Raw genomic sequence first — 15,067 nt, forward strand, 5'->3', positions numbered from 1 at the left:
TTTAGGCAAACATGTTATTTGCGCATCTGAATTGTGGTATTTTATAAAGATATGATCTAGTTTTAAATATGAATGCTTGATGATTAAGTTGAAGATATTTGGTAAGATGATAATCTTGGTATAAATGTATAAGTGGTACTATAATAAACAAGGTAAAATGACTCATGTATGATGATATACAAATGCTATGTTTGTGGTTTAATTGAGAATATTTAATCATAAATGAATACCATGTTATATGTTTTTGATTTTGTATAAGTGTGTAAGAGATTAAGGTTGACCAAAGCTTGGAAAATAGCCTAGGTATATTCCACACAGGCAGAGACACGACTGATACGATCGCGACCTGGAGTGCATCAAGTTCGAGCAAGGACTCAATGGTGCTGCCTCAAGGACCAATTACGCGAGCTTTAGCTAAGCAATTCAAGGAGGCCATTTCGGCCTTAGTTAATCAAGTGTGGGGCGAGGCTTTGGTTGGAGAAATAGATCGAGTTGGGACCAGCTTAATAAAGTGTTCTTGCAACATTTTGCAAACTAATTTCAGCTCAATTTCCGCTCCTTGAACCCGTTCCAACTAAATTGGACTTTTATTTATTTATTTTAGCTTTGCATTTAGTTTGCATTTTAATACTTGCATTTAAGCCTCTTAGTTTAATAAATGAGTTGCTGGTCATTAATACAACTCATCTTAGTTTAATTAAATGAGTTTATTTGATGAATTTAATTTAATGAGTTGCTTATTTAATTAATCTAGTTACTAGGTTAATTTATTGGTGCATGAGTTAAAGTTCATTAAATACTTCTTTTAATTAACTAGTTGTTGGAATAAATGATGCATAAGTGTATGTTCATTTATTTACGTAGTTGTTAATTTGTTTAAAGCTTAATAATTGAATAAATGTGACGGTTACATATGTTTTAATTGCAGGTGACTTTTCAATTCACAAAGGCTGTTACGCATTCAATAAAGGAGACTTTTCAAGTTATTTTGGTTACAAAAGAGGGGGCTGTTATAAAGGAAGCATTAAGCATCATTAAAAGAGAGTTTAAAGGAGCACTTCATGTCCTTTAAAATCTGGTAGCAGCTTGTTCAAATACCCCAACGTTTTTTTTGCTACTTAATGGACAATTTATGCATTGCAAATTTCATTAAAGTGGCTGGAGTCTATTCAACTAGCCAAAGGGAAAATCAAGAGTCATTTTTCAAGCCTTTAAGGACATTAATTCAGCTAGTTGAAGAGAGGAGTTATTGACTCTAGAATTTCAAAAGTCTTTAATTTATAATTAGCCCTTTAATAGCACTTTACTATGTGCCATTCGGCTAGCTCATTTTAGCCTTATAAATTCTTGTAACCAAGCCTTTTGGGACACTACTTTTTGGAATATTTTTGTTAATGATATTCTGCCAAATTTGTGAGGCAAACTTTTCTCTGTTTTCGTTCAAAGATTTGTTGGCTACCTAGTGTTCTAGTTGTGTCATCCAATTTCTTTGTTGAAAACCGAACTTATCTATAACGCCCCCACGCCCGAGACCGTCGCCGGAGTTGAGTATGAGGTGTTACTAAGCTTAGTTTAACATTTTTAGAACTTTGGATTATTTGTTTCTACATTCACAGCTTTTAAGCTACTTGCGTCACAGTCACAAGAAAAATCATATCTTGAGTTACGAAACTCGAAATTAAGATCTGTAAATTTTCCATGAATCTAGACTCATATACCTATCTAGTAATTTGTTTCTAGAATTTTTGTTGGGCCAATTAGTACAGTTTATTAGTTAAAGTTACCCCTATTTCAGGACTCAACTGGTCTGACCTCTGTTTACTACGAACCACATTTCTCTCTTTAAAAAATTCATATGACTATGAGATTTGTTTCTACTAAAACTAGACTCAATAAGGATTCTGAGGATATAAAATACACCACCTAATTATATCTTTACAATTTATGGTGAATTTCTAAACTAGGAACAGGGGATTCAGAAACTGCTATGACTCTGTTTCACTAAAATTCAAATATCTTCTAACATATAATTCCTTTACTTGTTTCATTTGTTTCATGTGAAACTAGACATAATAAGCTTAAATTTTATATGTATTTCATCACCAAATTCAATTTTTATGATTTTAGTAAATTTTCAAACTCGCGTTAGTGTTCTTTGCAGTGATTCATTTATGGTAAATTTTATCCTTTTTATGAGTTTTATGCACTATCTTAATAGTTTTCCTTAACATCAAACATAATCTAAACTAACCATTTTCATAATTTATCATTATCAAGCATTTCCTCAACCATTTCACAACCATACCATAAGATCATTTACACAAAATAGGTATATTGCTATACATGCCATACTTAAATTTACAAGCCATTTACCAAAAGTCTTCCTGATAGTGTGGTGAGCCTTGACCTATCCCGACTCTGAGCTGGCTTGTCCAAAACTACAATGAGTAAGAAGGAGGAGTAAGCATAAATGCGTAGTAAGTTCATATGCAAATAATAAGTAACATAACAAACAGTTATACCAATCAACATTAGCATACATCACTAAAACACATATCACATTTTAATCATTTTCATCATCTTATTACCTTATCATGGTTGTATCAATACTCAACCCGAGGGTTAAATACATACCTGTCCAAAATATCCATTTCATATCACTTACCAATACGTCTCTTTACATCTCGAATATTCCTCCATTTGAGTAGAACTTTACCCGTTGAACACATCGGAATATAATTCGGATACATGGATAACTTGCACATAAGTGCCATATATACAATCAAGCAATCATGTAACCCGCCCATAAGTGAACTCGGACTCAACTCGACGAGCTCGGGCGTTCGCATCCATAAGTGAACTCGGACTCAACTCAACGAGTTCGGACATTCGCATCCATAAGTGAACTCGGACTCAACTCAACGAGTTCGGATGCTCAACCATCCTAGTGACATGTCACTTGTATCCTAATCTATTCCTAAGGTTCAAACGAGATTTTTCTCGAACACTTATCCTTGCCGTCTTCCGTAGAATGCCAAAATCAATACTCGGTAACAATTATATTTAACAAGTAGCTCACATAATTTACATATTATTTGAAATTAACCACAAAGCATACATTTCATAATGAAATTCAACATAACACATAATTAATATCAATAACTTAAAAATAACAATTATGCTACATTATTTACACATGAACTTACCTTGGTACCAAAATACAAAGATTTTGCAATTTAGTCCACAATCTTTTCTTTTCCTCGATTGAGGTCGATTCCACGTCTTTCTTGATCTAAAATAACACATTTAGCTCATTTAATACTCACATTATCAAATTAATCCTTAACTCAAATTTTGGCAAAATTACAATTTTGCCCCTAAACTTTTGCATATTTACATTTTTGCCCCTAGGCTCGGGATTAAATTTTATTCCTTATTCTTATGTTTTACAATATGCTGATCACTTTTCTCTTCTATGGCAACATCAAATTCTCACTCTAACATGTACTTATGACTATTAGGTATTTTTACCGATTAAGCCCTTTTACTCGTTTTCGCTCAAAACCGAGTAGCACAAGTTGTCTAACATAATTTAAAACCCCATATTCTATCATAAAACATCAAAATACACTAATTTCACCTATGGGTATTTTTCAAAATATGAACCCTAGGTTGAATTATTGTTAGCATAAGCTTAATCGAGCTAAGGGATCTCAAAACGTAAAATCATTAAAAGCGGGCTTAGAATCACTTACTATGAAGCTTGAAAGTTGAAGAAACCCTAGCTATGGTGAGAGTGAAGTTTCGGCAGCAACTAAATGGGGAAGATGACTATTTTGTGTTATTTTTCCCATTTTTTTCATTTAATATCAAAATGACCAAAATACCCTTACTACTAAACTTTCCAAAAATTCCTTCCATGTCCTAAATTTTTCCATGAACTTAAAATTGGTCAAATTTCTATTTAAGACCTCCTCATTAATATTCCAAAACAATTTCATACTAAAAATTTCTAGAATGCAAAATTTGCAACTTATTCGATTTAGTCCATACTTTCAATTTAAGCACTTTAGGCATAGAATTTCATCACGAAATTTTCACACAATCATGCAATCATATCATAATCATCAAAATAATTATAAAATAATTATTTCTATCTCGGATTTGTGGTCACGAAACCACTATTCCGATTAGGCCCTAATTCGGGATATTACATTATCACTACTCGTAGTGTGGCGTTCAAACATGCCAAGGTTCCTACTTTGCTAAGTAGTGGGTCGAGGTTCTCATATTCTCCATCCGACCACCTTGAAATCTTATAAACATTTGGGTCAATATTTTCTAATATTGGTTCGTGTTTGTTTTTGAGATCATTTTCATTTCCATTCCATTCCATCTTTTCGTTTCATTATAACCAAACCTGCAAAAACTTTATATCCATAAACCCAACTACATAAACTTCATATCCATAAACCCATCTTTGAATCATTTTACATAGCTTCTGCCATTATTTACGTTAAAACATCCTTTTGAACAAATCGAACGCTACTTCTTCGTAGACGATCGGGCAAACTCACATACGACTCAACTCACCCCGAGGCGCTTCTTATCATTTGGTATCAGAGCCATAAAAATAAGGAGTACAAGCATTCAAAATTACTCCAGGAATAGTCTGTGACTCATCAAGTAAGTTTCAAAAAAAAAATGAAAAAAAATAAAAAAACGAAAAAAAATTTCAAACAAAAATTCTGAAAAAAAAAACAAAATCTGAAAATTTGAACATAGTTTTACTTCTTCTCCATTTTTCAATCCTGAAACCTTTACCCTCTCATCCACTTCCATCCTTGACCTTTTCGCCACACTATACCCGAATTATTCTCTTTCTTGTAAGCCTACCTATTTGTAAATCACATCATCCTTTGTTACCCATTTGAAACCGACCACCTAGACTAAGGTTAAGCCTTGGCGAATCTGCTTACGAAATCACAAGAAAGGTAAAGAGAGGTAAAAGGCACGAGTGTTGTGAGAGCATTAGAGTGTTGAAAAAGCCGATCTTGATTGCAAACACGAGTGTGAGTGCCATTCAAATTTTATTGTGAGTGACTAGTGAGGTTTGTGGTAAGGTATTCATTTTCTGTTTTGTTTTATTCATTTTTCTTTTCATCTATTAATCATGTCTCGAGAAGAGTTTTCAGCCTTTGAATTTCAATATTTGTTGAAAGAGATGGAGTGCATGCTCGATCGAAAAATCAAGCCTGTCCAAGAAAAGCTAGACCATCGAGCAAGAGTTCAACGAAAGCAAATTGTTCCAAGTCAGAAAAAGGAGTCAAGAACATCACGGAGACACACATCTGATGACTACTCGAGAAGAGATTTCTATCGTGATACCTATTCGACAAGAAATTCGAGTAGAAAGAAAGAAAGCTTCGAGTCTAAGGTCTTTCGAGATAACGAACGAGGGAGCCCAAGTAACTCTTCGTATGCATCCACGAAGACTCATTCTCGAAGAATTGATCGTGAATTCTATCTAAATGATTTCACATCTTTCGAACAAAATACTTATCATGCTGATTCACTTGTATTATCTTCAAGTTGTAAAGAAAAAATGAGAGAAAAAAAAATGAAAGAGAGGCAAGAGGCGAGTAAGAGAGAAAATGAGAGATTCTTGAAAGAGATTGAGAAAGTTATTGAAAAAGCCGTTGAAAAAGAAAAAGAACAAAAAGAGAGTGAAAGAAAAGAGAGGCAAAAAATGGTCATGAGAGAAAACGAGTGGATTCTAAAAGAAATCGAGAGAAGCGAAAAAGAGAAAGAAAGTGAACAAGAAAAAAGAGTGGAAAAAGAAATTGAGATAAAAGAAACGAGTGATTCAGAAGAAATAGAATCGAGTGAAAACGATGTTAGTGAGCAAGCAATGATTCTTTCTACTAACACTTCTGCTCGATCTTTTTGTGATTTTTTTTCAGGTTCCTAAAAGTCCGTGCTACCAAATCCAACTCCGATACCTTCAAAATGAGAGGCGTTTTCAGTTGTTTGAAAAAGGTAAGTTCGTAGATGACCGCCACCCATTGGAAATCGAAGGTAAGGAAGGTAAGGAATCTTTGTTTATCGAGTCAAGGCCGCCTGATTTAAAAATTACTCATAAAGGTTTTGATGGCATAACTTTTGAAAAATTTCCATCTTTTGATTTGGCTAATTGTTGTTTATATATTAATGTTAACGATGTTGATTCAAAAGATGCCATGAAGATTCCGTCTTATGACATGTTTTATAACGACAATTCTGTTGATTATGTTGGATTGGTTCATCCTGTGCAAATTGTGAATGTGTGTGATAGTAGTTTTTCACGTTTTGATTTGTTTGATTATAAAAATTCTTTGAATTCATCTTTCTGTTTAAACGTGCCTATTCAAATGATTTGTGATGGATTTGAATTTTTGAAAGGTCGCATGATCACAACTTCTTTGCTCGATATATGCGTTGAAAGTTTTTTGCATGAAATAATTGATCTGTTTGACTTTGTTCTTCAAGATAAATCCCTGAAATTTTGTGCGAGATTTCCATGCTTTAATCTATCTGTTCGAGTAGAAATTACGATGCAAGATTGTTCGAGTATTTGCATGTTTAAGTTTCCTTTGATTTACTTCCATGATAACATGTTGCATCGTTTCTTTGGTGATAAAATGAATATGCTTGGTTGTGCCAATTTTTCAAGTCTAATTGAACGAGTGAAATTTGACTCATGTGATGAGTTGATTATATTTTCCTTATTTAACATGTTGCCTGCTAAATCAAATGACCAAGTTCGTGTGTTCAAGCCTGGTATTTGCTACATGAATTTATTTTATGGAAACATTAAGCACTTTGCATCATTTGCATTCAAATTATGTTTGCTTGATGTTTGAACTTTTGATAAGAAGGTGAAATTCAATGATTTGGGTTTCAATTTTGATTCGTTTACTAATTACCTTGTTTGGCCACATCTAAAATTTTCGTTCCATTTTGAGAAGGTAAGATCGACCTATGCTTTGGGACTTGAATCAAATTTCAATGATGATTTATTTTTTTCTTTTCAGTCCATACCTCCTATTGAAACTAACCTTTTACATTTTTGTGAATGTAACCCTTTAAAAAGCACGAGCTGTCATGGTGCTTCGTCACCCACCCAAGTTGATCGAGATAAAAGCTTTGTTTTACATTATCTGTCTGAAGAGAGAAGATTCATCTTGTTTGAAAAAGGTAAAACTGAACATAAATTTTCTTCTCTTCAAGATCGACAAGGTAAAGTTTACGAAAATTTTCAAATACCTTTACTCTATTCGAATGTTGTTGAAAATCTTTTTGATGGTTTGATGTTTGGAAATTGTTTATACCTTATTGTGATTGATTGTTGTCTTTGGCCTAGTAGTGATCCGTTTGTGTTGGAAAGTGATTACACAAATCATGTTGTTAATAAGCGAAATAGTGATTTAGTTTCCAATTGGCCATGGTACACTTTGCGTGTACATTCCCATGAATTGTTATTTTTGAATAAACATATTGAAATGTTTTGGATGAGGAATAATGTGTTTAAGTGCCTGCCATCGTTTACAACCAATTATACCTTGATCCAACTTAGTCTTCATGTTTGCAACGTTGGTCTAACGAAACTCTTTGATAAATTTACGTATGCTTGCTTTGACCAATTGAGATTTTTGGCATATGTTCGATTGAATGAATTTTTTTATGAACTATCGAACACATTTGAATCTGACTCCTTTGAGTTTTTTTTTATTGGCTGTGGTAAGAATTTTTCAGGTTTGTGTGACATCTTCCATCACATTTGACCGAGGAAAACCATGCATGGGTCAAAGTTCTCCCATGGACAAACGGCTCGACTTGAGGACAAGTCGCCTAAAAGAGGGGGGGAATGATACGATCGCGACCTGGAATGCATCAAGTTCGAGCAAGGACTCAATGGTGCTGCCTCAAGGACCAATTACGCGAGCTCGAGCTAAGCAATTCAAGGAGGCCATTTCGGCCTTAGTTAATCAAGTGTGGGGCGAGGCTTTGGTTGGAGAAATAGATCGAGTTGGGACCAACTTAATAAAGTGTCCTTGCAACATTTTGCAAACTAATTTCAGCTCAATTTCCGCTCCTTGAACCCGTTCCAACTAAATTGAACTTTTATTTATTTCTTTTAGCTTTGCATTTAGTTTGCATTTTAATACTTGCGTTTAAGCCTCTTAGTTTAATAAATGAGTTGCTGGTCATTAATACAACTCATCTTAGTTTAATTAAATAAGTTTATTTGATGAATTTAATTTAATGAGTTGCTTATTTAATTAATCTAGTTACTAGGTTAATTTATTGGTGCATGAGTTAAAGTTCATTAAATACTTCTTTTAATTAACTAGTTGTTGGAATAAATGATGCATAAGTGTGTGTTCATTTATTTACGTAGTTGTTAATTTGTTTAAAGCTTAATAATTGAATAAATGTGACGGTTACATATGTTTTAATTGCAGGTGACTTTTCAATTCACAAAGGCATTACGCATTCAATAAAGGAGACTTTTCAAGTTATTTTGGTTACAAAAGAGGGGGCATTATAAAGGAAGCATTAAGCATCATTAAAGAGAGTTTAAAGGAGCATTTCATGTCCTTTAAAATCTGGTAGCAGCTTGTTCAAATACCCCAACGTTTTTTTGCTACTTAATGGACAATTTATGCATTGCAAATTTCATTAAAGTGGTGAGTCTATTCAACTAGCCAAAGGGAAAATCAAGAGTCATTTTTCAAGCCTTTAAGGACATTAATTCAGCTAGTTGAAGAGAGGAGTTATTTACTCTAGAATTTCAAAAGTCTTTAATTTATAATTAGCCCTTTAATAGCACTTTACTATGTGACCATTTGGCTAGCTTATTTTAGCCTCATAAATTCTTGTAACCAAGCCTTTTGGGACACTACTTTTTGGAATATTTTTGTTAATGATATTCTGCCAAATTTGTGAGGCAAACTTTTCTCTGTTTTCGTTCAAAGATTTGTTGGCTACCTAGTGTTCTAGTTGTGTCATCCATTTTCTTTGTTGAAATCCGAACTTATCACTACTCGTAGTGTGGCGTTCAAACATGCCAAGGTTCCTACTTTGCTAAGTAGTGGGTCAAGGTTCTCATATTCTCCATCTGACCACCTTGAAATCTTATAGACATTTGGGTCAATATTTTCTAATATTGGTTCGTGTTTGTTTTTGAGATCATTTTCATTTCCATTCCATTCCATCTTTTCGTTTCATTATAACCAAACCTACAAAAACTTTATATCCATAAACCCAACTACATAAACTTCATATCCATAAACCCATCTTTGAATCCTTTTACATAGCTTCTGCCATTATTTACGTTAAAACATCCTTTTGAACAAATCGAACGCTACTTCTTCGTAGACGATCGGGCAAACTCACATACGACTCGACTCACCCCGACGCGGATCGTATCATTTGGTATCAGAGCTATAAAAATGAGGTGTACGAGCATTCAAAATTACTCCAGGAATAGTCTGTGACTCATCAAGTAAGTTTCAGAAAAAAAACAAAATCTGAAAATTTGAACATAGTTTTACTCCTGCTCCATTTTTCAATCCTCAAACTTTTACCCTCTCATCCACTTCCATCCTTGATCTTTTCACCACACTATACCCGAATTAATTTCTTTCTTGTAAGCCTACCCAGTTTTAAATCAAATCATCCTTTTTTACCCATTTGAAACCGACCACCTAGACTAAGGTTAAGCCTTGGTGAATCTGCTTACGAAATCACGAGAAAGGTAAAGAGAGGTAAAAGGCACGAGTGTTGTGAGAGCATTAGAGTGTTGAAAAAGCCGATCTTGAGTGCAAACACGAGTGTGAGTGCCACTCAAATTTTATTGTGAGTGACTAGTGAGGTTTGTGGTAAGGTATTCATTTTCTGTTTTGTTTTATTCATTTTTCTTTTCATCTATTAATCATGTCTCGAGAAGAGTTTTTAGCCTTTGAATTTCAATATTTGTTGAAAGAGATGGAGTGCATGCTCGATCGAAAAATCAAGCCTGTCCAAGAAAAGCTAGACCATCGAGCAAGAGTTCAACGAAAGTAAATTGTTCCAAGTCAGAAAAAGGAGTCAAGAACATCACGGAGACACACATCTGATGACTACTCGAGAAGAGATTTCTATCGTGATACCTATTCGACAAGAAATTCGAGTAGAAAGAAAGAAAGCTTCGAGTCTAAGGTCTTTCGAGATAACAAATGAGGGAGCCCAAGTAACTCTTTGTATGCATCCACGAAGACTCATTCTCGAAGAATTGATCTTGAATTCTATCTAAATGATTTCACTTCTTTCGAACAAAATACTTATCATGCTGATTCACTTGTATTATCTTCAAGTTGTAAAGAAAAAATGAGAGAAAAAGAAATGAAAGAGAGGCAAGAGGCGAGTAAGAGAGAAAATGAGAGATTCTTGAAAGAGATTGAGAAAGTCATTGAAAAAGCCGTTGGAAAAGACGAAGACGAAAAGCAAAAAGAGATCAAAAGAAAAGAGAGGCAAGAAAAGATTATGAGAGAAAATGAGAGAATCTTGAATAAAATCGAGAAAAGAAACAAAGAAATGAAAGACAAAGAAAAAAAGATTGAGAGTGAAAAAGAAAATGAGATTAAAAAAGATAATGAAAAAGAGTTTGAGAGAGAGAAAGAATGTGAACAAGAAAAAAGAGTGGAAAAAGAAATTGAGATAAAAGAAACGAGTGATTCAGAAGAAATAGAATCGAGTGAAAACGATGTTAGTGAGCAAGCAAGGATTCTTTCTACTAACACTTCTGTTCGATCTTTTTGTAATCTTTCTTTTCAGGTTCCTAAAAGTCCGTGCGACCAAATCCAACTCCGATACCTTCAAAATGAGAGGCGTTTTCAGTTGTTTGAAAAAGGTAAGTTCGTGGACGACCACCACCCATTGGAAATCGAAGGTAAGGAAGGTAAGGAATCTTTGTTTATCGAGTCAAGGCCGCCTGATTTAAAAATTACTCATAAAGGTTTTGATGGCATAACTTTTGAAAAATTTCCATCTTTTGATTTGGCTAATTGTTGTTCATATATTAATGTTAACGATGTTGATTCAAAAGATGCCATGAAGATTCCATCTTATGACATGTTTTATAACGACAATTCTGTTGATTCTGTTAGATTGGTTCATCCTGTGCAAATTGTGAATGTGTGTGATAGTAGTTTTTCACGTTTTGATTTGTTTGATTATAAAAATTCTTTGAATTCATCTTTCTGTTTAAACGTGCCTATTCAAATGATTTGTGATGGATTTGAATTTTCGAAAGGTCGCATGATCACAACTTCTTTGCTCGATATATGCGTTAAAAGTTTTTTGCATGAAATAATTGATCTGTTTGACTTTGTTCTTCAAGATAAATCTCTGAAATTTTGTGTGAGATTTCCATGCTTTGATCTATCTGTTCGAGTAGAAATTACGATGCAAGATTGTTCGAGTATTTGCATGTTTAAGTTTCCTTTGATTTACTTCCATGATAACATGTTGCATCGTTTCTTTGGTGATAAAATGAATATGCTTGGTTGTGCCAATTTTTCAAGTCTAATTGAACGAGTGAAATTTGAATCATGCGATGAGTTGATTATATTTTCCTTATTTAACATGTTGCTCGCTAAATCAAATGACCAAGTTCGTGTGTTCAAGCACGGTATTTGCTACATGAATTCATTTTATGGAAACATTAAGCACTTTGCATCATTTGCATTCAAATTATGTTTGCTTGATGTTCGAACTTTTGATAAGAAGGTGAAATTCAATGATTTGGGTTTCAATTTTGATTCGTTTACTAATTACCTTGTTTGGCCACATCTAAAATTTTCGTTCCATTTTGAGAAGGTAAGATCGACCTATGCTTTGGGACTTGAATCAAATTTCAATGATGATTTATTTTTTTCTTTTCAGTCCATACCTCCTATTGAAACTAAACTTTTACATTTTTGTGAATGTAACCCTTTAAAAAGCACGAGCTGTCATGGTGCTTCGTCACCCACCCAAGTTGATCGAGATAAAAGCTTTGTTTTACATTATCTGTCTGAAGAGAGAAGATTCATCTTGTTTGGAAAAGGTAAAACTGAACACAAATTTTCTTCTCTTCAAGATCGACAAGGTAAAGTTTACGAAAATTTTCAAATACCTTTACTCTATTCAATGTTGTTGAAAATCTTTTGATGGTTTGATGTTTGGAAATTGTTTGTACCTTGTTGTGATTGATTGTTGTCTTTGGCCTAGTAGTGATCCGTTTGTGTTGGAAAGTGATTACACAAATCATGTTGTTAATAAGCGAAATAGTGATTTAGTTTCCAATTGGCCATGGTACACTTTATGTACATTCCCATGAATTGTTATTTTGAATAAACATATTGAAATGTTTTGGATGAGGAATAATGTGTTTAAGTGCTCGCCATCGTTTACAACCAATTATACCTTGATCCAACTTAGTCTTCATGTTTGCAACGTTGGTCTAACGAAACTCTTTGATAAATTTACGTATGCTTGCTTTGACCAATTGAGATTTTTGGCATATGTTTGATTGAATGAATTTTTTATGAACTATCGAACACATTTGAATCTGACTCCTTTGAGTTTTTTTTTTATTGGCTGTGGTAAGAATTTTTCAGGTTTGTATGACATCTTCCATCCCATTTGACCGAGGAAAACCATGCATGAGTCAAAGTTCTCCCATGGACAAATGGCTCGACTTGAGGACAAGTCGCCTAAAAGAGGGGGGGAATGATACGATCGCGACCTGGAATGCATCAAGTTCGAGCAAGGACTCAATGGTGCTGCCTCAAGGACCAATTACGCGAGCTCAAGCTAAGCAATTCAAGGAGGCCATTTCGGCCTTAGTTAATCAAGTGTGGGGCGAGGCTTTGGTTGGAGAAATAGATCGAGTTGGGACCAGTTTAATAAAGTGTCCTTGCAACATTTTTCAAACTAATTTCAGCTCAATTTCTGCTCCTTGAACCCGTTCCAACTAAATTGAACTTTTATTTATTTCTTTTAGCTTTGCATTTAGTTTGCATTTTAATAGTTGCATTTAAGCCTCTTAGTTTAATTAAATGAGTTTATTTGATGAATTTAATTTAATGAGTTGCTTCTTTAATTAATCTAGTTACTAGGTTAATTTATTGGTGCATGAGTTAAAGTTCATTAAATACTTCTTTTAATTAACTAGTTGTTGGAATAAATGATGCATAAGTGTGTGTTCATTTATTTACGTAGTTGTTAATTTGTTTAAAGCCTAATAATTGAATAAATGTGACGGTTACATATGTTTTAATTGCAGGTGACTTTTCAATTCACAAAGGTTGTTACGCATTCAATAAAAGAGACTTTTCAAGTTATTTTGGTTACAAAAGAGGGGCTGTTATAAAGGAAGCATTAAGCATCATTAAAGAGAGTTTAAAGGAGCATTTCATGTCCTTTAAAATCTGGTAGCAACTTGTTCAAATACCCCAACGTTTTTTTGCTACTTAATGGACAATTTATGCATTGCAAATTTCATTAAAGTGGCTGGAGTCTATTCAACTAGCCAAAGGGAAAATCAAGAGTCATTTTTCAAGCCTTTAAGGACAATTAATTCAGCTAGTTGAAGAGAGGAGTTAGTGACTCTAGAATTTCAAAAGTCTTTAATTTATAATTAGCCCTTTAATAGCACTTTACTATGTGACCATTCGGCTAGCTCATTTTAGCCTCATAAATTCTTGTAACCAAGCCTTTTGGGACACTACTTTTTGGAATATTTTTGTTAATGATATTCTGCCAAATTTGTGAGGCAAACTTTTCTCTGTTTTCGTTCAAAGATTTGTTGGCTACCTAGTGTTCTAGTTGTGTCATCCATTTTCTTTGTTGAAATCCGAACTTATCACTACTCGTAGTGTGGCGTTCAAACATGCCAAGGTTCCTACTTTGCTAAGTAGTGGGTCGAGGTTCTCATATTCTCCATCCGACCACCTTGAAATCTTATAGACAATTTGGGTCAATATTTTCTAATATTGATTCGTGTTTGTTTTTGAGATCATTTTCATTTCCATTCCATTCCATCTTTTCGTTTCATTATAACCAAACCTACAAAACCTTTATATCCATAAACCCAACTACATAAACTTCATATCCATAAACCCATCTTTGAATCCTTTTACATAGCTTCTGCCATTATTTACGTTAAAACATCCTTTTGAACAAATCGAACGCTACTTCTTCATAGACGATCGGGCAAACTCACATACGACTCGACTCACCCTGAGGCAGATCGTATCATTTGGTATCAGAGCTACAAAAATAAGGAGTACGAGCATTCAAAATTACTCTAGGAATAGTCTGTGACTCATCAAGTAAGTTTCAAAAAAAATTGAAAAAAAAAATAAAATCTGAAAATTTGAACATAGTTTTACTCTTTCTCCATTTTTCAATCCTGAAACTTTTACCCTCTCATCCACTTCCATCCTTGACCTTTTCGCCATACTATACCTGAATTAATTTCTTTCTTATAAGCCTACCCAGTTTTAAATCAAATCATCCTTTGTTACCCATTTGAAACCGACCACCTAGACTAAGGTTAAGCCTTGGCGAATCTGCTTACGAAATCACGAGAAAGGTAAAGAGAGGTAAAAGGCACGAGTGTTGTGAGAGCATTAGAGTGTTGAAAAAGCCGATCTTGACTGTAAACACGAGTGTGAGTGCCATTCAAATTTTTTTGTGAGTGACTAGTGAGGTTTGTGGTAAGGTATTCATTTTGTGTTTTGTTTTATTCATTTTTCTTTTCATCTATTAATCATGTCTCGAGAAGAGTTTTCAGCCGTAGTATTTCAATATTTGTTGAAAGAGATGGAGTGCATGCTCGATCAAAAAATCAAGCCTGTCCAAGAAAAGCTAGACCATCGAGCAAGAGTTCAACGAAAGTAAATTGTTCCAAGTCAGAAAAAGGAGTCAAGAACATCACGGAGACACACATCTGATGACTACTCGAGAAGAGATTTCTATCGTGATACCTATTCGACAA

Source organism: Gossypium arboreum, chromosome 6, assembly GCF_025698485.1.
Source record: "Gossypium arboreum isolate Shixiya-1 chromosome 6, ASM2569848v2, whole genome shotgun sequence".
NCBI classification, from domain to species: domain Eukaryota; kingdom Viridiplantae; phylum Streptophyta; class Magnoliopsida; order Malvales; family Malvaceae; genus Gossypium; species Gossypium arboreum.